Consider the following 26,617-nt stretch of genomic DNA (forward strand, 5'->3'; position numbering starts at 1 on the left):
CTTCCTGGTTTAATGCTCATGCTGCCTTTTTTTTTTTTTTTTTTTTTTTTTGCAAAAGCCGTCCTTTTTTTTTTTTTTCAACCAACATCATTCCTTCGGTGAGACTCATATACGTGACTATGAATCACTGATCAAGGGAGTCTCTGAAGAGTCAAAATTGCAACTTACCTAAAATGTAATTGAAAGAAATTTGAGTGTAAATCAGCTGCAGCCCATTACAAACAATGATGTATTTAAGAAGTTAAGTAAAAGATATCAACCAGTTGATGCATTTTACCAACAAATTTTTAAAGGACAAAGATTCCTTGCTTGGACTCTCATATGCAAGACCAAGTAGAAAGCAGATTTACTCAGCATGTTTAATAATCTGGTCAACTTAGTATACAGTAGTCAAACCAGTTGTTTAGCATTACAAATTAGAAGTCATAAGATCTAGGTTTCATTCCTAATCATGATGCTAACTCTTGTGAAATTGGACAAAATAAAATAATCTTTATAGGCTTTAACTTTCCTATATGTAAAATGAGAGATTTGAACTAGATTATCTCTATTATCTCTAATATCTCCTCTAGTCCTACAACTCTATGATGCACTGTTAACACAGTTAATTGACTGATTTTTTTTCCACTTTTCACATCTTGGCATGAGGCAATTATAGTCTCCAACTCATAATTTTGTTAAAATTTATTCATTTTTCTGAAAAGTTTTTCATTCACTATGTATTATTACTGAATCACTCTATTTTAATATAAATTTACATGTGATTTCATATTTTATATATTTTTTAATTTATACAGTTGAATTTTGACTGTTTCCAGGTGACTTGAACTTTAAAATCTTTGTCGTCTGAAGGAGTTTATTGGTTCTCGTGATCAATATCTTATGATCTTTCTTCTACCATTCCTTTACTCCTATAAAGGGATAGAGAGGGGACACAAAGGATAGACCTATTCATTGCACTGAAGATTCAGAGTTGTATCAGTAAGATCTACATATGAATCAAATTAGCCCTATTTTTTATTTTGACTGTGTGGAAAACAAATGAACATTGATTTGATAAGTGGGTGGAAAATGCTACACGCTAATTTTTTTGTTGTTACTCACAGTTGTCAAAGGAAAGTAGCCCAAATTTTGTAAAGGCTCTAAAACTGGATGGATATATTTGAGACTGGTTGGCATCTTGAAATCATTTGAGACATTGTTTAAAATCCCTTTTTACCTAATGATGAGTTGATCTCCCTGTATCTAAACTTTTTGTAATTCTATTTCTCTGGAGGAGACCAATGCCCCAATTAGGGTAGGAAACCAATCCTTACACTATCCCCACTGAACTCCAAATTCATGTGAAAGTATGTAGCTGTGAAAGAAAATATTGTGAAACAAGAAACTTACTGTATATGATAATTGTATTTATTCAGGACATCATTGGTCCACACTTAAAAGATCTGGACCCAATCAAATTATTCATTTTGTTCATTTAATTAGTGAGAGAGTTACTTGAGGATGTTTGAGGGGGAATTTACATATGTATATTGAAAAGTAGAGAAGCAGGAAGGTCTCATGTGAAAGACTACAGGAATGGAAATTGGGAGACACAAAATCTTGTTTTTATTTTGCCATTCACATGAGTAGTTTTACTATGAACAAATAATTTCAGTCTTCAAGGTCTTGGTTACAAATAAGGGTTTGCTAGAGCTTATTAAACTCTGTTTAGGAAAGCTGACTTCTACACTTTCAGAATGAATATTTACACCTTGAAAATCGGCAAATGTTTCATATAGAGTAGATTTATTGTTTTATCAATTTATAGATGAAAAAAGAACATGTAGGAAATTTCAATAATAGTGCTAATTAAATTTAAAATATGTGTTGTTGATTTGTTTTTTTTCCAGGAAATACTTTCCTGGAAAATAGTTAAACACTTACTAGGTCACTGAAAGTTGCAAATCTATAAAATGAGGGTGTTTAGACTGGTGATCTCTATAGTCTCTTTTAATTCTGGTTTGCTGTAATCCTACAGACTGAACATTATTCATGGAATTTGAGGTTTGACTTATTCCAGAAGAATGGAATGAATTAAAAAGCTTATTCTTATTCTCAGTTGCCTTTCATTTTGTTTTTTTAAATGAAAGTTTCACTGATACTCTCTAGTACTTATATTACCTGAAAGCTATATTCAAAAGGAATACCTATAATGCATCTTTTAAGAAATTATCATTAAAAACTTCTGAGGTCCTGGAAAAAGACAGCAAAATAGGCTTTCAAAGAACACACCAATTATCTCAGGAAAGAGATACCAAACTAAAATTCCAAAGAATATTACAACCAAATTTGAAAACTGTAGGTTCAAGGAAAAAATATTAAAAGTAGTATGACAGAAACAATTCAAGTACCAAGGAGCTACAAACAGGATTATATAATACTTGGAAGCTACAATATTAAAACATCAGAGGCCACAAAATTTGATATTTCAGAAGGCAAAGGAGCCAGGACAACAGAGAAGAATGACAAGCCTAGCTAAATTAAACATAATATATGAAGGGGAAAATGGTCATTCAATAAAAATGCAGTATTTGAAGCTATCATAAGGAGAAGACCAGATCTAAACCAAAAACTTGCCCTTCAAAATCATGACCCCAAAGAAACAAAAACATATAAAAAGAGAAAAGGAAACATAAGGAATTCAATACAACTAAATTGTTTACATTCCACCATGGAAAGATGATACTTTGATACTTGTACTTCTTAAAAATTGTATGAATAACAGTACAGTTAGACGTAATATACATAGACAATATGGGTATAAAGTCATTTTGAGGGAATGACAAACAATTAAGGAATAAGAAAGGAATAAACTGGGGGCAGAAGGAAGAAAATGTAAATGCAGTAAATTATTTCATATGAAGAGGCAAAAAATGCCTATCATCACGGAAGGAAAGATGAGAGGTTGACTAATGGGCATCACTTAAACCTTATTCTCATCAGTATTGGTTCAAAGAGGGAATACTATACTATTGAATATTCATTGAATATTGAACTGTCATTGAATGTCTCTTACCTGCCAGAGAAGCAGTAGGGGAGGAGTGTAACTAAAGCGTGGTTAGAAACTGAAAAAAGGGAGGACAGATCAGTGGAGATGGCAGATAGAAACAAAACATGGGTGAGGAGGGAAAGGCTGAAAATAGAGAGAGAGGGTATAAAGGAGCAAAAATAGGATGAAGCAAATGCACAGGCAGTAACCACAACTGTGACTGTAAATGGGATGAATTCTCCCATAAAAGAAAAGCAGATAGTACAGGTATCAAAATTCAGAATCCTATAATATGGTATTTATAAGAAAAACACTTGAAGAAGAAAGACAAAGTAAAAGGTAAGGGACTGGAACAAAATTTATAATCCTTCAGCTGAAGTTAAAAAAAAAAAAACAAGGGAAAGCAATTCTGATCTTGGATAAAGTAAAAAGCAAAATTAGTCCTAATTACAGAGATAGGGAACAAAACTAAATCTTATTAAAAGGTACCATAGGCGGAGCCAAGATAGCTGAGTAGAAAGAGGCACATATGGAGGATCTCCCCACACAGCTCATAAAATACCTGTAGGGAGGGCATCTCAACAAATTCTGGAGCAGCAGAGTGGAGAACAACAGAGTGTAGGAGATTTTCAGGCCAGGGTGACCTGAAAGGCCCACAGGAAATGTCTGTTGCACCAGACATGGAGTGGAGCCCAGCCCAGCCTTGGCCACCACACACAGAGCATGAACAGCCCTTGGGGGAGGAATCTCCAGTCACGGAATCCCCAGTCCTAGTAGCAGCAGGTTCGCACATCCCTCAACCCACAGGCTCCAAAGGTATGTGACAGTTTTCTTCAGCTGGCCAGGAAGGGAGAAGGGCCTTCCCATGGCTCCAGCTTTAGGCAGCGGCCACAGAGGTCACATTAGCAGGAAGCAGCAGTTCCTACCACAGCCCCTACAGCAGCTGCATCCATTGTTGTAGCTTAAAAACCCTGGGGGCACTGAGGAGCTAATTCTTACCTCAGCCATGTGTGGAGGTCCTGGGGGAGCTGGTCTTTATCTCATACTGAATGGCAGCCCTGCCCATCCAGCTTATCTGAAAATCAGCCCCCAGTTCTGACTTGGTGGAACTGGAGGCCAGGTGGCTGTGTAGAGGAAACTGCTAAGATTCTGGGCACAAAAATCCCTTTCTGCACCCAGACCAGTACACAATTGATTGTGCCACCTTGGAGGAACTGAGATGTTACAGATTCCCAGAGTATACCCTAATCTTGACAAAGGACCCAAAAGTCAGGTAACTGCTTGGGAAAATGCCCCAAAATGGGGAAAAAATAAGACTATAGAAGTATACATTCTTGGTGAACAGATATCTTCTCCCATCCTTTTGCATGAGGAAGAACAATGTCTACCATCAGGGAAAGACATAAAAGTCAAGGCTTCTGTATCCCAAACATCCAAAATAAATATTCAATGGACTCAGGCCATGGAAGAGCTCAAAAAGGATTTGGAAAATCAAGTAAGAGAGGTAGAGGAAATTGGGAAGAGAAATGAGAGAGATGAAAGAAAAACATGAAAAGCTGATCAACACCTTGCTAAAGGAAACTCAAAAAAATGCTGAAGAAAATAACACCTTGAAAAATAGGCTAACTCAATTGGCAAAAGAAGTTCAAAAAGCCAATGAGGAAAAGAATGCTTTCAAAAGCAGAATTAGCCAAATAGAAAAGGAGGTTCAAAAGCTCACTGAAGAAAATAGTCCTTTAAAAAGTAGAATGGAACAGATGGAGGCTATGACTTTATGAGAAACCAAGAAATCACAAAACAAAACCAAAAGAATGAAAAAATGGAAGATCATGTGAAATATCTCATTGGAAAAACAACTGACCTGGAAAATAGATTCAGTAGAGACAATTTAAAAGTTATGGGACTACCTGAAAGCCATGATCAAAAAAAGAGCCTAGACATCAACTTTCATGAAATTATCAAGGAAAACTGCCCTGAGATTCTAGAACCAGAGGGCAAAATAAGTATTCAAGGAATCCACAGAACACCACCTGAAAGAGATCCAAAAAGAGAAACTCCTAGGAACATTGTGGCCAAATTTCAGAGGTCCCTGGTCAAGGAGAAAATATTGTAAGCAGCTAGAAAGAAACAATTCAAGTGTTGTGGAAATACAATCAGGATAACACAATATCTAGAAGCTTCTACATTAAGGGATAGAAGAGCATGTAATATGATATTCCAGAAGTCAAAGGAAGTAGGACTAAAACCAAGAATCACCTACCCAGTAAAACTGAGTATTATACTTCAGGGGAAAAAACATTTTTTCAATGAAATAGAGAACTTTCAAGCATTCTTGATGAAAAGACCAGAACTGAAAAGAAAATTTGACTTTCAAACACAAGAATCAAGAGAAACATGAAAAGGTAAACAGCAAAGAGAAGTCATAATTGACTTAACTAAAGTTGAATTATTTACATACAGGGAAAGCCAATGTTTGTAACTCTTGAAACTTTTTTCAGTATCTGGGGAGTTGGTGGGATTACACACACACACACACACACACACACACACACACACAGATAGAGAGAGACAGAGAACACGGGGTGAATTGAATAGGGTGGGATCATATCATAAAATAATGAAATTAAGCAGTGAGAGAGAACTATATTGGGAGGAGAAAGGGAAAAAAGGAGTGGGGTAAATTATCTTTAATAAAAGAGGCAAGTAAAAGATTTTTCAGTGGAGGAAAAAAGGGTGGAGGTGAGAGAAAAAACCTGAAGCTTACTCTCATCACATTCCACTAAAGGAAGGAATAAAATGCACACTCATTTTGTTATGAAAACCTATCTTACAATACAGGAAAGTGGGGGAGAAGGGAATAAGCAGGGTGTGTGGGGGTAATGGAAGGGAGGACAGTGGGAGGAGGGAGCAATTAGAAGTCAACACTCTTGGGTAAGGATAGGCTCAAAAGAGAGAATAGAAGAAACGAGGGGCAGGGTAGGATGGAGGGAAATATAGTTAGTATTACACAACATGACTATTATGGAGTCATTTCCAAAACTACACAGATATGGCCTATATTGAATTGCTTGCCTTCCCAAAGGAAATGGGTGGGGAGGGAAGGATGAAGAGAAGTTGGAACTCAAAATTTTAGGAACAATTGTTGAGTAGTCTTCTTGCAACTAGGAAGTAAGAAATACAGGCAATGGGTATAGAAAGTTATCTTGGCTTACAGGACAAAAGAGAAGATGGGGATAAGGGAAGGGAGGGATGCTAGAAGGGAAGATAGATTGGTGATAGGGATAATTAGAATGCTGGGAGTTTGGGGGTGGGGGAGGGGAGAAATGGGGAGAAAATTTGGAACCCAAAATTTTGTGGAAATGAATGTTGAAAACTTAAGTAAATAAATTTAAATACAAAAAAAAAAATTAAAAAATAAATAAATAAAAGGTACCATAGAAAATGAAGCAATTCCAATTCTAGACATACATGCATGAAGTAGAGTAGCATATTCTTAAAGAAGTTAATTGAGTTATGAGAACAAACAGAGAGCAGAACTATACTGGTGGGGGACCTCAACTCTCTCCTCTCAGAACTCAACAAATTCAACCAAAAAATAAATAAGAAATAAACTAAAGAGATCAATAGTATTTCAAAAAATTTAGGTAAAAAGAGGGAATTTCTTGAGCACTCTCTCTCAAACTCTTCCAAATACCTGTAAAAAAAATGACTCTAAACAAATTATGGCACAGCAGAACCTACAAAATAAATGAGTGAAACAAATTTCCAGACCAAGATAACCTGAAAGGTCAACAAGAAAGGTCTATTGCAACACACTGGGAGAGGAGCAAAGATCAATGCTGGCTGCACTGGCATAGACAAGGCCCTAGTAAACCTGGAGCAGATGTCAGAGGATTGAATCACTGGCACCTGAGGTGGTTTCCAGATTTTTCAACCCGCAAAATTCCTTTGCTCAACCCACTTAGCTGCATCTTTCTTTCAGAATTGTATGATGATCCAAGTATCCTAAAGTGAAAGCAATTTTCCAAGTATAAAAAAAAAAATCAAGGTAAAGGAGAAAGGGGGATTGGTGGGGTTGGGGATGAGAGAGGGAGGGGGAGAATGAAAGAAATATATGACAGATAATAAAATAGAGGGGAAGGATTTGGAGGGGGGGAAAGCCAAGGGATAGATTTGGAGGGCAGGTAATGGTAACTAACCTATTCCACGAAGAGCAAGATGAGAGAGTCTAGTCTTGCTACAGGAAGAGGAAAGGAGTGAAAGCAGGAGAAGCAGAAAAAGTATTCAAGAGTATAGAAATGCCTGTCTGAAGTTTATCTGAAAAGTTTCTCCCTTTTTTCTTTCACACTCCTGAATGATTACCAGGCAGAAATTGCCTAGTTCACCCCCCAAAATAGTTTTTCAGATTATAATTACCATTTAAGCTGTGTTTAAAACTTGGTAATGGAAAATTGTGAAAAGAGCAAAATGTTACATTGAATATGGGGAGAGAAATGGGGCAGTGGGTGATAATGATGGTGGAATCAGCCTCTGTAATCCAGGGAATTGGCTATGGTACTATTTAATTCATTTGTTCCCAAGCAAAAAAAAAAAAAAATGAACTCCCAACTCCTCACCTCAGCCTAAAGCAGTATTATTTATAACCATTGTCCTAGAAGGATGTCCTCCCAAGGGCTTATCTGCTCCTCACCTTTGGCTTCTGAAATATCTTCAACCAAGAGAACAGCTAAGGGAAAACCATGTCTGGGTTTTGTCCCACCTGTATAGTTTTGCTCTCTCTCAGTCCAATCCTGTTAGCTTGTCTAGTTCAAAGAAGTGCAAACTGCTGAAGAAAAGAAGGGTATAATAGTAATAATATAAAATACTAACTGAAGAAAGGACTTAGCCATTTTCAGGAACAATAATTCAAAATGCACATTTGTTTTGGATGCACTGTTATTCGTGTTATGACTGTATATATTTGTTTATACAGTCTGAAAGTGCAAAAAGGAAATAAACAGCATACATTTCATTTTAATGTACATAACATTATATGCACTTAAAATATAATAATTTCTAATATTTTAAAAGTTTATATTTGAGTTATGCATTAGTCAGATATTTCTTACTTACATAATGTTATAATTGTCTTAAATAACATTGCAAAATTTAAATTCTGTCTAATGGAGATTTTTGTTTTTGTCCACTTCACTATAATGCAAATACTTACAACTCTAAAGTGACCTGAGCTAAATTAATATTCAAAACATTTTTACAGTACACTTTCCCTGGATGATGCTTCAACTTTTACTGTGTTGTTAAACATCTTTTCTTAAAATCTCTTAAAAAATAAAAAAATAAAAATTTAGGTATAACAGACTTTTTGGGAAAAATTAATGGGAATGAAAAGAATACAAATTTTTCTTAGCAGTGTATGTCACCTATACAAAAATTGACCAGGCAATGTGGAATAAGAATACCAAAATCAAATGCTGAAAGGCATAAATATTAAATGTATTCCATTTAGATCATGATGTAATAACAAATTTCACTGACCAAAGGGCAGTGGAGAGATAGATTGACAAGTAATTGGAAACTAAACAAGCAAGTGGGTCAAAGAGCAAATCATAGAAACAAGGAATACTTTATTTAAAAAAGATTTAAAACAATGAGACAGCATTCCAAAATTTAAAGGATGTAGTCCAAGCAGTACTTAGGGGAAAGTTTGTTTCTCTAAATTATTGCAGCAACAAAACAGAAGAACAGATTGGTTAATTGGATGTGCAGCTAAAAAAGTTAGAAACAGAACGAATTAAAGCTCCCCACTGAGCAGCAAATTAGAAATTCAGAAAAATCTAAGGGGAGATATAACAAGATTGAAAGTAAAAAAAAAAAAGCTATTCATCTAATAAATAACTCTAGGATCTCATTTTAATTTTTTAAAAATAAGATAAATAAGCCATTGGTAAATTTGATTCCAGAAAGGAAGAAAACCAAATATCCAGTATCAAAAAATTTAAAGCTTAAAACCAAAACTAAAGAATAAGAAATTAAAGTGATCATCATGAAATATTTTGCCCACTTATATGCCAATAAATCTGATCATCTGAACAATTAACAAAAATATCAATTACCTAGATTTACAGACAAAGAAAAAAATGGCTGAATAGTCCCACCTTGGAATAAGAAATTGAACAAGCCATTTTCCCTAGGAAAAAATCCCCAGGGCCAGAGGGGTTCACAGCTGAATCCTATAAAATATTTGAAGAACAATTAATTCCAGTACTATATCAATATTTGAAAAATAGGTGAAAAGTGAGTTCTACCAAACTTTTTTTATAGCACAAATAACATTCTCATACCTAAACCCAGGAGAGCTAAAACAGAGAAAGAAAGCTATAGACCAATTTCCTTAATGAATATCAATGCAAAAGTTGTTAACTAAATACTAGCAGGGTGATTACAGCAATATATCACAAGTATCACACACTATAACCAGTTGGAATTTATATCAGGAATGCAGGGTTGATTCAATATTAAGAAAACTCTCAACGTATTTTAAAGCATCAATAACAAAACCAACAGAAATCATATAATTATGTCAATAAATGCTTTTTAAAAAAGCTTTTGATAAAATACAGCACCAGTTCTTATTAAGAACAATAGAAGGCATAGGAATAAAGGGAGCAATATCATTCTAATAAAGGGAGTGATATCATTCTAAAATCATTAACAAGCATTGTCTGTAATGAAGATTAAGCTAGAAGCAAGAATGTCCATTATCACCACTATTATTCAATATTGCACTAAAAAAATGTTAACTATAGCAATAGAAAAGACAAATAAAATAAAAAAGACATCAAAGATATTAGAATAGAATTTGAGGAAAACAAACTGTTACTCACTTCAGATAACATGATCTAAGTGCTTAGAGAATCCTAGAGAAGCAACTAAAGCACTACTTGAAATAATAAACAATTTTAGCAAAATTGCGGCATATAAAATAATCCCACACAAATCATCATCATTTCTTTATGTAAACAACAAAGCCCAGAAGCAAGAGATAGAAAGAGAAATTCCGTGTAAAATAACTGTAAACAATACAAAATACCTGGGAGTCTACCTGCCAAGACAAATTCAAAAATTATATGAACAAAATTACAAAACACTTCCACTTCCAACACACATACAATCAGATCTAAACAACTAGAAAAATATTAGTTGCTAATGGGTACTCAGAGCCAATATATTAAAAATGGTAGTTCTGCCTAAACTAATTTACTTATTCAATGTCATACCAATCAAACTACCAAAAAATTACAGAAAAAATAGAAACAAAATTTATTTGGAAGGAAAAAAAATGTCAAGAATCTCAAGGAAATTAATGGGAAAAATATAAAGCAAGGTGTCCTAGAAATATGAGATTTCAAACTATACTATGAAGCAGTAATTATTAAAATTTGTCGGGTACTGGCTAAGAAATAGAGTGTTGGATCGTTGGAATCGATTTGGTACACAAGGCATGGTGACAATAACCACCCTAATGCGATATTTCACAAATTCAAAACCCCAGATTTTGGGATAAGAACTCATTATTTGGAAAAATGCTGGGGAAAATTGGAAAACAATAAGAAACAAAATACATACAAACCAACATTTCACAATGTGTACATGATTTTGACATAAAGGTTGGCACAATAATCAGTTTAGAAGAGCGCAGATTTGTCTACCTGTCAGATCAATGGGGCAGGAAAAAATTCATGACGAGAGAGAAAGAGAGAGAGAGAGAGAGAGAGAGAGAGAGAGAGAGAGAGAGAGAGAGAGAGAGAGAGAGAGAACATTACTAAATGTAAAATAGATAATTTTGATTATATTGAATTAAATAGCTTTTGTACAAACCTAACCAATACAACCAAGGTTTGAAAGAAAGAAGAAAGCTGGAAAACAAACTCTACAGCCAATGTCTCTGATAACAGCCTCCCTCCTTTATCAAATACGTAGAGAACTAAGTGAAATCTAAAAGAATACAAGTCACTTCCCAATTGATGAATGGTCAAACAATATGAATAGACAGTTTTCAGATGAAGAAATCAAAGTTCTCTATAGGCAAGTGAAGACATTCTATAAATCACTATAGTTTTTACTATGTTAAGAAGGCTGAATCAAATAAATTTCACTCAACTCTTTGGGATGAAGAAAACAAGTAAAATAATATAAGATGTCATTTAAGAAATGCTCTTTTAAAACTGATACCTCAAGGCATTTCAGTATTTTACAAACTGCCCTCAGAGTAATTATTTCAAAAATTCTTATCCAACTCAACACATTTAATTTGTTGTAATAAATGCAATAATGACAAATGTATAGACTTTTGTGCTAGTATTGTACAATTATCACTCTATATGTGATATGCTTTCAATGAGATCATATCTAATACATGTATCATTTTACTCAACTCTGTTTTTATATTAAGCTAATGTCTTTTAAGAAATACAACTTAGACAAGTTTATAGTCTAATTTAGATTACAACTTCTTAGAATCAGCCACTTTTCTGACTGCTTTCATGAAATCTTCCTGTACTACAAAATCATGATCAGTATGAATTGCAACATACCTACTTCAGTGCAAACATTTCTTAGATCTGCTCCATCAAAAGCATCTGAGAATTTCACAGTTGCTTCATAATATGTTTCACCATGTTTTGTGATAGGATCTGCATGAATGTTCAATATGCTTAATTTTGCTTGTTCATTTGGAAAATCAATATGTATTTTTCCATCTAATCTTCCTGGATGCAACAAAGCAGGATTCAGTGTATCTGGTCTGTTTGTTGTCATGATCATTTTTACTCTGTGTAAAGTATCAAATCCATCTATCTGGTTTAGCAGCTCCATTAGAGTTCTCAGAATTTCTCTATCAGCTGAAGTACCCTCAGATAAAAGACCACCACCAAAAGCATCTATTTCATCCAAGAAAATGATGCATTGGTTGGTCATCCCTGGCATAATTGAACATTTCTCTGATCAAATGAGCACTTTCACCAATGTACCTTTCTAAAATAGAACTGGATACAACCTTTAAAAAAATGCAGTACAGTTGGCTAGCAATAGCTCTTGCCAAGATTTTTTTCTTGTTCCTGGTGGTCCATATAGTAAACAACCTTTTGGAGGTATTATTCCTTCATGCTGGAATAACTCAGGGTTTGTAAGGGATCATTTTATAACATCTTTTTATTCTCTGATTTGTTCAAAACGCCCTCCAATCTCAGAATAAGAAACATCCCCAGGGTCTGCATGAGACATGTTGTAAAACAGAGGATCAGCTTCTCTTGGCAAATATCTCATGATAGTGTAGTCATATCCAGAGCAACTCTTGTACCTGACTTCAGCTTACTCTTGTTGAGCAGATGCTGACAACTTACAACATATCTTGGTCTATTTGTTGTTTTAACAATGAATTTTTCTTCTGCTGATTGTTTAAGTGCTTCACCTACAATCTGTCTAACACTGTGTAAAGTCTTCAAATCATTTTCAGACTTTTCATATTGCTTAGAAAGCTCTTTCAACTGTTCTTTTAACTCTTTGAGTGTCCATTGATCTCCTTGTGCTCAAGCAGCTTCTTTTGATAATCCTGAAGAGTCTTACCTCTTGAGTCTGCTATGATGAGAAGACTCTAAAACAGAAATGCAAATCAAAATAACTCTAAAGTACCACCTCTCACTTATCAGATTGGGTAATACGAAAAAAAGGAAAATAATAAATGTTGGAAGGATGTGGGAAATTTGTGTCACTAATGAATGCACCTTTGTTGATATTGTGAATGCATCTAAGCATCCTGAAGAACAACTTGGAACTATGTCCAAAAGGCAACCAAACTGTGCATACCCTTTGATCCAGCAATACACCGCCTCCCCCAGGTCTATATCCCAAAGAGATCATAAAAAACAGAAAAGGAGTCACGTGTGCAAAAATATTTATAGTAGCACTTTTTGTGTTAGCAAAATGTTAAAAACTGAGATGTCCATCAATTGGGTAATGACTGAACAAGCTGTGGTACATGCATGTAATGGACTACTATTGTGAAATAAGAAATGACTAACAAGAAGATTTCAGAAAATCCTGGAAAGACTTGTCTGAACGGAGGTAAAGTGAAAAGAGCAGAACCAGGAATACATTTTACACAGTATCTGCAAATGTGTGATGATCAACTATGAATGACACAGATCATTTCAGCAACCAATTGATTCGAGACAAGCACAAAGGATTCATGAAGGAAAATGCTATCCACATCCAGATAAAGAACTGAGGGATTCCCGAATACAGATCAAAGCATATCTTTTCCCCTTTTTCTTGTATGATCCTTAATATTACAAGTACATACTCATTTAAGATGTTTTATGGAATACAGTGTGAGATGTTGGTCTGTCTGATTCTGAGAGATTGCTTTCTTGTTTTCCAAGAAGTTTTTATCATAAAATCAGTGCCCCATTCCCTCCCCTAGTAATTCATATTATCTGTTCTATTAGACAATATGCTACCAAGTTCCTTTGTTTCTAAATCTTCATTTTTTTTAATCATTTGCAATAATCTCTCCATCTTTTAAATAATATAAGGATGGTTTGGATGACTAATGCTATTCCACCTTTATCCATGCCAATTTTCATAATTTCCTTTGATATTATAGATCCCTCCCCTAGAATATTTTGTTATTTTATCAAATTCTGTAATCATCAAAATTGCAAATTACTTTTGTAGTACTTTCATTTTTAAAATCTTGGCATTATCTAGCCATGAACACTGAATATTCCTCCAGCTATTTAGATTGTTTATCAGTTTTTTAAGGAGCACTTTGTATTTGAATCTGTACCAAACTTGTGTGCTAATATCTGGTGACCCCTCAGATATTTTCTGCATTTTGGACTTTCTATTAATTCTTCTTGTGTTTTATTATTATATAAAATTACTTGATATTGGAGAATTTGTGGTGTAGGCTTCAAATTTGCTGAAGCTATTAGTTATCTCAAGCAGTATCTTTGCTGATTCCTTAAGATTTTTTTTTATTTCCTCTTTGCTCCTCACTATGAAGAGTCTCATTTTTGTATTTATTTAGAATTTAATTTTTCTACAATTACATGTAAAAACAAGTTTTAGCACTTGTTTTTAAAACTTTGAATTCCAAATTCTCTCCGTTCCTCACTCCCCGGCACCCCATTGGGAAGGCAAGTAACACCATATATGTTATATGTATGTAGTCATGCAAAACATATCCATAATTGTCACGTTATGAAAGGAAACACAGACAAGACAATACTCAAGAAAAATTTAAAAAGTGGAAAAAAGGTACTTCAGTCTGTATTCACTTCTTTTTCTGGGAATGGATAGCAGTTTTTATCCTAAGTCCTTCAGAGTTGTTATGGATCATTGCATTGGTGAGAATAGCTAAGTCGTTCACAGCTGATCATCTTAAAATATTACTATTACTTTATAGCCAGTACATTTTACTTTGCATCAACTCATGTAAGTCTTTCTAGGTTTTTCTGAGAGCATCCTGCTCAGGATTTCTTATAGTACAATACTATTCCATCATAATTACATACCACATCTTACTCCACCATTCCCTTATTGATGTGTTTCCCCTCAATTTCTAATTCTTTACCTCAAGAAAAGAATTGCTATAAATTTTGTTGTACATATAGGTCTTTTTCCTTTTTGGTTTTTGTTTCCTTTTTGGGCATACAGACTTAGTAATGGTATTGCTGTGTCCAAGGGTATGCATAGTTTTATAGCCCTTTGGGCATAGTTCCCAATTGCTCTGCAAATTGGTTTACTCAATTCACACCTCCAGATATACTATATTAATGTCTCATTTTCCCCACATCCTCTCCAAAATTTGTCATTTTCCTTTTTGGTTCTTTTATCTAATCTAAGAGGTATGAGGTAATACCTCAAAATTATTTTGACTTACATTTCTCAAATCAATAGTGAATTAGAATATTTAATATGACTAAAGATTGCTTTAATTATTTCATATGAAAATGTTATTTTTTTGTCATTTATCAATTGGGGAATGGCTCTTATTTTTATAAATTTGACATAGTTCTCTATCTGTTAGACAAATGAGGCTTGTAACAGAGAAATTTGCTTCAATTTTTTTCTCAGTTAATACTGCTAACCATACTGCCTTCCATCCTATTCCCCTATTCCTGTTTATTCTGTTTCCTCTCTCCATTCATCCTGTCCCTCCCCAAAAGTGTTTTGCTTCTGATTACATCTTCCTCAATCTGTCCTCTCTTTTATCACCCTCTCTGTGTCTTATTATCCCCTTTCCCATATATTATCCTGTAGGATAAGATAGATCTCTATGTGTTTGTCCTTTTTTCTCAAGGAGGATCATGACATCAAGATGATGACATGGCTTGCAGTTGGCTTTGATTTGAGTGGGAGGCGGCTATGCAGGTTCACCAACCTTGCTTCCTTCTCCTGAGCCATCTGAATTCAGTGGCTTTATATTCATCAGGACAATTGGAGATGACCCAGGATACAATGTAAGACCCTGGACCTTTCAGGCTAAGGTCTTATCACGTTCTCACTTTCAGTGAGCTACACTCATTCAATGAATAGGCTTCTTTAAGTAGTTACTCAAGGGATGGGTTCTTTAATAAAAATAAAAAAAAAGAATGAAACTGGGAGAGGAAGACCCTCAGGGTTTCTGGGTAAAAGAGAAACAATTACTATCTTATTTCACACTTATATGTAAAATCAATTTTTAACTTTTGTTTTAAAACTTTGAATTTCAAATTGATTCCTTAAGACTTTCCAAGTAAACCATTATATCAGCAGCAGAGAAAGTTGTGTTCCCTTTTTGCTTATCTTTATGCCTTTATTTTTTTATCTTATTGCTGCTACCAGCATTTATTATATATTAAATAATATTGAAATGTGTTAAATAATATTAGATATTATATATTAAATTAAAATGAGGAGAATTAACATATTTTCTTTACTCCTATCTTTATTTGAAAAGATTCTAGTGTGTCCAGATTGCATACTATCTTTGATTTTGATTTTAGGCAGCTGCTTTAATGTTGTTAACAATAATCTCTCTATGACTATACTTTGTAGACCTGTAACATAAAATAATATTGTACCTTGTCAAAGGTCTTTTCTCCTCTATTAATATGATCATCTGGTTCTGGATCTTTTGTGTTTTAATATGATTAACAATATTGATTATTTTCTTAGTGTTGAGTCATTCTTGCATCCTTTGTATAATTCCCACTTGGTCAATAATTGATTTCTTGGATAAGACTCTGTGGTATATTTGATAGAATTTTGTTTAAAAAAATTTGCATCAATGTTCATTAACGATATTGGTCTATAATTATAGTTCAGTGTTTTATCTTTTCCTGGTATAAGAGCAATAGTGTCTTAATCACTCTGCTTCAAATCCCTCTTAGTTTCAAACCATCATCTATACTGCCACCAAATTGGTATTTCTAAAGCACTAATCTAACCTACTCTTTCCATTGGTTAAAACGTTGTATTAGCTCACAATTGCCTTGAAGATCAAATATAAACTCCTAACCTAAAGTGCTTAACAATCAGCAGCTACTTTACCCTTCTATATCTATTGCATAATATGGTTCTTTCTATTTTCTATTTTCAAGCCAATGTGTCCATAATGGACATTCTATCACCTGTCCCCATACCTTTGGGCAGGCTAAGAAAGTCCATAAATGAAATATGCTTCCTTCTCAAAACTGACTTTAATTCCAACCCCCAAATAATAGAACATAATATAAACACAAAACAAAACAAAACATCTATTTCATTATCTTCAATGGTTATTTTACATTTTCTTCTATATTTCTCTAAACTTTCCATGTGACGATATATCATCTTCATCATCATAATCACAAAGTTTAGAATGCAAAAGCAAAGGTATTATTTGTACAGTGTCCTATGTCATTTTGGCACTGAGAAATGTGCTCTTTTTAGTTTTCAGTCACACTGAATATTTTCTGTAGCTGCGACTATGCACTGATAGGAAATTTTTGAGAACCATTTCTAATCTACCTTTCAACAAAACCAATCACCTAATCTCTTCCTTCCACATTGCAGCACTCCCAAAGTATCTGAGTGAATCACATCTCCATTTGAATGGTCCATGGTTAGACCAGAAATATAACTGGAATGCTACTAGAATTGTGTGTTGCTTCTCACACAAATAAATCTTTCATATTCCTTTTATTTTCTCATCCTCTACCTTACACTGAAATTTTCATTTTTGTGAATGATAAGCCTAATAAGCTGATATTCTTCAAAGTTATGTACCTCTATTACATCAGTGTATTTCACTTAATAATTTCCTTACTATTTTCCCTTATCTTCAAATGACACCTTAGTTTCTCATAGATAGATTATTTGTTTCTTATATCCCTGCCCATATAAACACATCACTTTTAGCTTCAAAAGTGATTTTCGGTGAGACAGGTATTAATAATTGTGAATTATTATATTCTGAGTCTCATTGTTGATAGTTTTGTCCTGTGAGAATATGAATAAAGTATCTCATTAATACAATGATATATTCAAGAATACAGTATGATACTAGTAACTTCCCTAGGTATAACCAATCGCCAATAAATTAAACACAGAAAGTTGAAAAATACTGAAAAAAGGAAACTAAAAGTCTAAGAATTCTTATCTCAAAGTATGTAGTAAAGCAGAAGACTGCAGAGAAACCTAAACAAAAGAATACTCTAAATGACAGCTAGAAGTAATGGAAATTTTTTTCAGTTCTCTGCCTCTTTTCCTTAATCTAAGTACTTTATACTTGGTGAAGTTGTAAAAGGATTGCTTCTAGATGACTGATGCATATATAAAGATAGTTCAGAACTGGTTCACTGAGTTGCCTATAAGCATAAATTTCACAGATTGTGCCTAATCTGCAGTACCACATTATTTAGCCAGCTCTGGACTTGGCACATTGCAACTGGAGGAATATCTTTAATGGACCTGTGGCCTCCTGACAGAATCATTGCCTCAAGTCCTTTCAAAAGTAGGTAGGGTACAAATCTTAAATAATCAGATTCTTTCAGTTTCTAACCCACGTGGTTCTCTTTTGTCAAATCCTGTTGCTTGTTAACCTTTTTCCATGCTTTACAGCTCAGTTGTTTTGAGTGAGAATAATGTAGAGAGTAGGACAAAAAATTCATACTCTCTGGATTGGTTTTATTGTTGCTGTTCAGAGATTATTATATTTTCCAGAATATATAGGATAATGCTTATACTTTATGGCACATCAATTTGTTGCATTCATTTTCATCTTTTTAATAAAATAACATATTGTCCACTCAGTATGAATCCTGTAGTTAACCCTGTAGTTTCCAGAAACTAATTCAAGTTGATGTTGACATATTTCATGTAGTCATTTTTCTGAAAATCTCATTAGATCATGAAATTGTTAGAGATGTAAAAATGGAGAGATAGCACAGATTCATCATGCTTTTCCTAAGTACCATTTCATTTTTTTTATTAATAGTTTTTTAATCTAAAAGATGCATTTGGCTTTGGTTGATAAATATATTAGAAAATCAATATCAAGTTGAACATAGTCAATCTTGATGGATAAAGAAGTTATACCTCATTTTTAATTTACTCATATAGGTGTATGGCAAATCAACTGTTAACTGTTTTGATGTTTTTTGAGCTTTTAGGTTCTTCTTTGATCATGAAAAAAAGGTTTTAGAAATAGGCTCAGATTGTAAATTGCTTGCCTTGATCCTGTAATGTGGCAACTTGAACCTTTTCTTAGTACCCAATTCAGTAAACTCATTTCCTCCACATCTCTAGTGCATTATACGTATTCTATGTACTCTAATGGAGTTCAGAGGCTTAGATGGTGAATTTCTTATAAGTCTCATTCTCAAAATTCTGCTTAAATACACTGAAGGATTATTGAAAGTCATTAGGGAATAATGCACAAAGTGATGGACCTGAAAGTCGAGAAATATTTTGCCTGAAGTTTGGCCTTGGGTATTTGTATGACCTGGACAAGTCCCTTTCCTTCTCTAAGGCTCAGTTTTCTAATTTATAAGATGGTTACAGTAGTAATTATATAACTTAGCTTATAAACTCATTTTAAGAATTAAATGAACTTAATATGGCAGAAACTAGTCTTCCAACATTTTACACCATATAACAAGATAAAGTCAAAATAGGTACATAATTCAGATGTAAAGACTGCTACTAAAGGTGGGGCCAGGATGGCAGAGTAGAAGCAGGGACCTTCTACAGCTCTCCCTCAACCTCCTCAAAAAATCTGTAAAAATGACTCTAAAAAAATTTTAGAGAATCAGAAACCACAAAATGATGGAATGAAGCAAATTTCCAGCCCAAGACAATTTGGAGTATTGACAGGAAGGGTCTATTGCACTAGACTGAGAGCAGAGCCAGTTTGGCAGACATAGATTGAATATCTAATAGTGGCTGCAGTTTTCAAGCTTCTCAACTTCAGAACACCAGACAGCTTCAAGGGTCAGTTGGAAGGATCTCTCACCTGGCTGAGAGGGGAGCATGGTCAACTCCACCTCCAGCCCCAGCCCAAGCTACAGCCCTAGCCCCATCCTTATCTGTAGGGTGACAGCAGCCACTGCTGAGACAGAGGCTGCTTCAGGAGCCACTCAATTAACAAAGCTCAAAAATCAAGTAATTGACTGGAAAAATGAGCAAATGGGGGGAGGGGAGAAACAGACTATAAGATCTTACTTTCTCAGGGAAGAGGTGTTTTCTCATGCCATTGGTTACAAGGAAGATCAAAGCATCCAATCAGAAGAAGACAATTAAAACAAAACTACTGTATCCAAATCCTCCAATAAAAATATGAAGTGATCTCAGGCCATGGAAGATCTCAAAAAAAGATTTTGAAAATGAATAAGAGAAAATAGCAGAAAAATTGAGAAGAGAAATGAAAGTGATGCAAGAAAATCATGAAAAATGAGTTAATAGCTTGCTAAAGTAACCCCCCCTTGCAAATGCTGAAGAAAATACCTTTAAATCTTAAATTAGACTAACCAAAATGGCAACAGAAGTCCAAAAAACCTATGAGGAGAAGAATACCTTAAAAAGCAGAATGGGCCACATGAGAAAAGAGTTCCAAAAGTTCACTGATGAAAATAATTACTTAAAAATTAGAATGGAGCAAATGGAAACCAACGAGAAATCAAGAAATTATAAAACAAAACCAAAAAAATGAAAAAAATAAGACATTGTGAAGTATCACATTGGAAGAGTGACTAATGTGGAAAATGAATCAAGGACAGATAATTTAACCATGATTTTAAAAAAGTGCTTAGACATCACCTTTCAAGAAATTATCAAGGAAAACTCCCCTCAAATACTAGAAACAGAGGGTAATATAAAATGGAAACAATTCACTGATCACCTCCTGAAAGAAATTTTAAAAGGAAAACTTCTAGACATGTTGTAGTCAGATTCCAGAGTTCCCAGGTAAATGAGAGAACATTACAAGCAACCAGAATGAAGCAATTCAAGTATTGTGGAAACACAATCAGGATAACATAAGATTTAGCCACTTCTAGACTAAAGTACTGGAGGTCTTAGAATATGATATTGCAGAGGTCAAAGGAGATAGGAATAAAACTAAGAATCAACTACCCAGCAAAACTGAGTATAATACTTCAGGGTAAAATGGAACCTCAATGAAATAGAGGACTTGCAAGCATTCCTGTTGAAAAGACCAGAGCTGAGTAGATAATTTGACTTTGAAATACAACAATCAAGGAATCATGTAAAGGTAAATAGGAAAGAGAAACCACAAGGGACTTAATAAGTTGAAGTGTTAAGATTCCCACATGGAAAAATGATATTTTTAACTCATGAGACCTTTCTCAGTACTAGGATAGTTGGAGGAGATACAAAAACACACATTCACATACACATATACATATGTGTGTATGGGCATGTATGTACATACATACATATGCATGTATGTGTGTGGAGAGAGACAGAAATAAAGAGAAAGAGAGACAAAGAAACGGAAAAGGCACAGGGTGAGCTGAATATGGAGGGATATTATCTAAAAAAGAAAATTAATTCTTTAGAGGAATATACTAGAAGAAAGAGAAAGGGAGAGGTACAATGTAGTAAGCCATTTCACACAAAAGAAGCAAGAAAGAACTTTAACAATGGAGGGGAAGAAGGGTCAGGTGAGAGGAAGTAAGTGACCTTTCCTTTCATTGGATTTGCCTTCAAGAGTGAACAACATACATACTCATTTGGGTATGGAAGTTTATCTTATCCTACAGGAAGACAAATGGGAAAATAGATAATGCAGGTTAGATAATGGAAGGAATGCCAGGTTTGGAAATGGTAAATCAGAAGCAAATATTTTGGAGGAGGAATGTGTCAAAGGAGAGAATGGAATGAATTGAGGGCAGGACAAAATAGAGGAAAATATAGTTAGTCTTTCACAGCACAAGTTTTATGGAAGTGTTTGCATGACTATACATGTATAACCTATAAGAAATTGCTAGCCATATCAATGAGAGTGACTGGTTGGGGGAAAGGGAGAGAATGTAGAACTCAGAGCTTTAAAAGTTAATATTAAAAATTGTTTTTACGTACAACTAGGAAATAAGATATATAGGCACTGGGATATAGAAAAAGAGAAATCTATCTATGAAAACAGAATAGAAGTGGATAAAGGGGGGAGGTGATAGAAGGGAGGGCAGTTTGGAGGAAAACATAATCAAAATACAAGTGGTTACTGGGTGTGGGGAGCAGGAATATAGGGAATAAATTGAAATTCAAAATTATGTGGAAGAGAATGTTAAAAACTGAAAGTAAATATTTTTTTAAAAAGACATACTATAAATCAACTAGGATCAGAAGGAATAGTTTACCTATCATATTTATGCAGAATGGAATATTTAATGACCAATGAGATAGAAAATATTGTGTAATACAAAATGGATAATTTGATTACTTTAAATTGAAAAGTTTTGGTACAAACAAACCCAATGCAACTAAAATTAGAAGGAAATCAGAAAGCTGGCAAACAATTTTTAGAACCAGTGTCTCTGACAAAGATATCATTTCTAAAATATATGCAGAGCTAAGTCAAATTTATAAGAATATAAGTCATACTCTGATTGATTAATGCTCAAATTATATGAACAGGCAGATAAAAAATAAGATAACTAAAGCTGTCTATAATCATATGGAAAATGCTCTAAATCACAACTGATTACAGAAATGCAAATTAGAACAACTCTGAGGTATCACATCGCACCTATCATAATAATAAATATTGGAGAAGATGTGGGAAAATTAGAATACTAGTAAATTGTGAGTGGAGTTGTGAATTGATCCAACCATTCTTGAGAGCAATCTCAAATTATGCCTACAGGGCTATCCAACTGTACATACCCTTTGACTCAGAAGTAAATTTCTAGATCTGCTTCCCAAAAAAGATCACAAAAATATGAAAAAGAACCACATGTACAGAAAAATTAATTATTTATTTATTTTAAGTTTTCAACATTCATTTCCACAAAATTTTGAGATACAAATTTTCTCCCCATCTCTCCCTCCTCTAACCCGAAAACGCCGAGCATTTTGATTACCCCACCACCAATCTGCCTTCCCTTCTAATATTCCTCCTTTCCTTTATCCCCATCTTCTCTTCTGTCTTGTAGGGCAAGATAAATTTCTATACCCCATTGCCTGTATTTTTTATTTCCCAGTTGTATGCAAGAACAGTACTCAATACCTGTTCCTAAAACTTTGAGTTCCAACTTCTCTTCCTTCCTCCCTCCCCACCCCTCCCCACTGAGAAGGTAAGCAATTCAATATAGGCTACATGTGTGCAGTTTTGCAAATGATTTCCATAATAGTCATGTGTTGTGCCATAATGCTAGATATTGTGTTATCCTGATTGTGTTTCCACAATACTTGTATTGCTTCTTTCTAGCTCCTTGCAATATATTCTCCTTGACCTGGCAACTCTAGAATTTGGCTACAATGTTCCTAGGAGTTTCTCTTTTTGGATCTCAGGAGGTGATCAGAGGAATCTTTCAATATCTATTTTGCCCTCTGGTTCTAGAATATCAGCACAGTGTTCCTTGATAATTTTGTGAAAAATGATATCTAGGCTCTTTTTTTGATCATGGTTTTCAGGTAGTCTCATAATTTTTAAATTGTCTCTCCTGGATCTATTTTCCAGGTCAGTTGTTTTACCTATGAGATATTTCACATTATCTTCCATTTTTTCTTTCTTTTGGTTTTGTTTTGTGATTTCTTGATTTCTCATAAAGTCATTAGCTTCCATCAGCTCAATTCTAATTTTTAAAGAACTATTTTCTTCAGTGGCATTTTGAACTTCCTTTTTCATTTGACTAATTCTGCTTTTTAAAGAATTCTTCTCCTCATTGGCTTTTTGAACTTCTTTTTCCAAGTGAGTTAACCTGTTTTTAAAGGTGCTATTTTCTTCAGCATTTTTTGGGGTCTCCTTTAGCAAACTGTTGACTTGCTTTTCATGACTTACTTGCATCTCTCTCATTTGTCTTCCCAATTTTTCCTCCACCTCTCTTAGTTGATTTTCAAAATCTTCTTGAGTTCTTCCATGGCCTGAGACCACTGAATATTTATTTTGAATGTTTGGGATACAGAAGCCTTGACTGCTATGTCTTTCCCTGATGGTAAGCATTGTTCTTCCTCATCTGAAAGGATGGGAGAAGACACCTGTTCACCAAGTAAGTAACCTTTAATAGTCCTATTTTTCCCTTTTTTGGGTATTTTCTCAACCAGGTACTTGACTTTTGGGTTCTTTATCAAGAGTAGGGTATACTCTGGGGCCTGTAAGAACTCACTGCCTCCAAGGTGGCACAATCACACCTACACACTGGTCTGTGAGCATCCAAAAAATTTTTGTTCCCAGAATGTGCTAGTAGTAGAATGTTCTCTCCACAACCCACACACCTCCAGTTCCTCCATGCCAGCACTGGGGGCTGAGATTAAGAGCAGCTGCCCAATAACCCCAGGAGTTTTAGGTGGGAGCAGTGCTGCCACTCAGGGCTGAGATTCAGATCAGCTGCTCAATTCTTACAGTGAGGCCTCCTACAATGGATCCTGGCTGCTGCCTGCTGTGGGAGCCCCTGCATGCTGTGGCCCTGCAGCACCCCTGAGGCTGGAGCTATGCTGGGACACTGCTCCCTTCTAGGCCAGCTGAAAAATCCCTCTCACTGACCTTTGGCACCTGTGGGTTGAGGGATCTGTGAACTGCCACTGCTGGCACTCTGAATTCCTCCCTGAGATCTGCTCTGGTCCTCTGCCTTAAAAGTAAAGGCTGGGCTCAGTTCCATTCCACTCCACATCCCTGCAATAGACCTTTCTTGTCAGCATTCCAGGTCACCCTGAGCTGGAAATGTCCAATGCGTTGTTCTGTTGCTTCTGCTGCTCTAGAATATGTTGAGATTCTTTCTTTACAGGTACTTTATGGGCTGTGGGGAAAGAGCTAATGTATGTGCATCTTATTTTAATAGCTCTTTTTGTTGTGGCAATGAATTGGAAATTGAGGGGATATGCATCAATTGGGGAATGGCTGAAGAAGTTGTAGGATATGAATGTAATGGAATATTATTGCTCCAAAAAAAAAAAGAAAAAAAAATGAACAGGTGAACTTCAGAAAAACATAGAAAGACTTGCATGAATTGATGCTGAGTGAAGTGAGTGGAACCACAAAATCATTGTATACAGTAACAGCAACACTGTGTGATGACCCACATTGATAGACTTAGCTCTTCTTAGCAATGCAATGCACTAACACAATTTAAAAGGCTCCTGATGAAAAATGCTATGTGCATCTAGAGAAAGAATTGTGGAGTCTGAAGGCAAAGCAATACCTGCTGTTTTCTGACTCTCTTTTTTTCTCTTTCTTTTCTCTTTTCTGTGGTTTTCCCCCTTGGTAATACTTCTTCTTTACAACATGATTATTATAGAAACAACATAATAAGATTGTAGATGTATAGGCTATATGAGAATGCATTCCATCTTGAGGAGAGGGAGGTGAAGGAGAAAGATAAAATGTAAAACTCAAAATCTTATAAAAGGGAACATTGAAAACTAAAAATATAAATAAATATCAAAAATTAAATAATAAAAAAAATGAATGAAATAATGAAAGGCATAGGTAGGTGGCATCATGAAGTCAAGGAGACCTAACCTTCAAAACTTTAAAAACTTCAGAAATGAACTAGATATGTGACTCTGGTGAAGTTACTTAAAATCTCTATATCTCAGTTTTTCATCTGGATAATGGGGATCATAATAACATCTACTTTATAGGGCTTTTGTGTGGATCAAATGAATTCACAAACACACACACATATATGTATGTATGTATGTATGTATATATATATGTATATATACAGTATTTTATAAAAATTAAAGTATATAAATGTCAATTATTCTAAATTCAAGTTAAAATTAAAATCTATTTTTCCTAATTTGTTTTAATCAACTAAACAAGAATTTTGTGTACATACACACACAGTCAATGAATTATATGCAATAGTTTTTAAACTACCATTGACATCTTTGTTTCTAAAGCAAACCTGCCTGAATAAGTAATTTACTTATTTGCTGACATATGATTTGTTATACTCATATAGATGTTACCATGAAATGCATTTTTACTTTATTCTTATATTTAACTGTCTCATAGTCTCTATCCACAAATAAACCACTTACATTCCATTAGAAAAATTTAATGGCATGTACCTAACAGTATTTATTATTTCTCTGTGATGTCAGACCTATTCCAAAAATATTCCTGTAAATTTTTAATATTTAATATATTTAATATTTAAAATATAAAATTTTCATTTTTGTAAGAATATTTGTGATCCTTATTGCTTGATTTTCTGATAAAGAAATTTTCATTTTTAAATGGCTAACTTGGAAGTATGAGCCCTTGAAGCACCAATGCGATATTCACAGCATCCTCCATGGCCATGAATATTCTGGCACAATTATGAATCATGAAACACAACAGAGTCTCAACATGGGAGACAGAACCAAAACATTTTTTCAAACACCAGAAAGAGAAATCCATCATTGAAACAAAAGTCTGTACACAATAACAATGCAGAGAACAACACTATCTCCAAATCTTCCCCTGCAAGGTTTCCCACAAACCGGCTCCATTAAACAAATCAGAAGAACACCCACTTAAACAAAATCACAGGCTCTTCCACTCACACTAGCTAGCTGCCTGCTTGCTCGTATCCTTCCCAGCTCTGATTAAACACTGACCAATTTGCTCATAGCTCTGCTCTACACCCTTCCTGTTCTGCCCAATCAGCAAGTTCCTTCCACCACAGGCTCCATGTGACTCAGATTTCCATGTAACCCAGCCAGATCACATGGGCCTATTAATGAAGGGGAAAGATCTTCCCATTTAAATTACCATTACATGTGGCCCCAAGACCTTTTGTATTCATTACATAGGTCAGTGGGGCAACTGCTATCAATAGAACTTTACAACAATACAAGAGGGATCATACAAAATAAGCACATAAAAAT

At 34.6% G+C, this 26,617-nt stretch overlaps 1 pseudogene; it reads right to left on the reverse strand.

Annotated features, from left to right (window-relative positions):
- Positions 1-11,507: 11,507 nt before the first annotated feature.
- LOC140507826 (26S proteasome regulatory subunit 10B pseudogene) overlaps positions 11,508-26,617 on the reverse strand; it is a 120,827-nt pseudogene continuing 105,717 nt past the window's right edge.

The sequence above is a fragment of the Notamacropus eugenii genome, chromosome 5 (genome assembly GCF_028372415.1).
Source record: "Notamacropus eugenii isolate mMacEug1 chromosome 5, mMacEug1.pri_v2, whole genome shotgun sequence".
Taxonomy (NCBI): Eukaryota; Metazoa; Chordata; class Mammalia; order Diprotodontia; family Macropodidae; genus Notamacropus; species Notamacropus eugenii.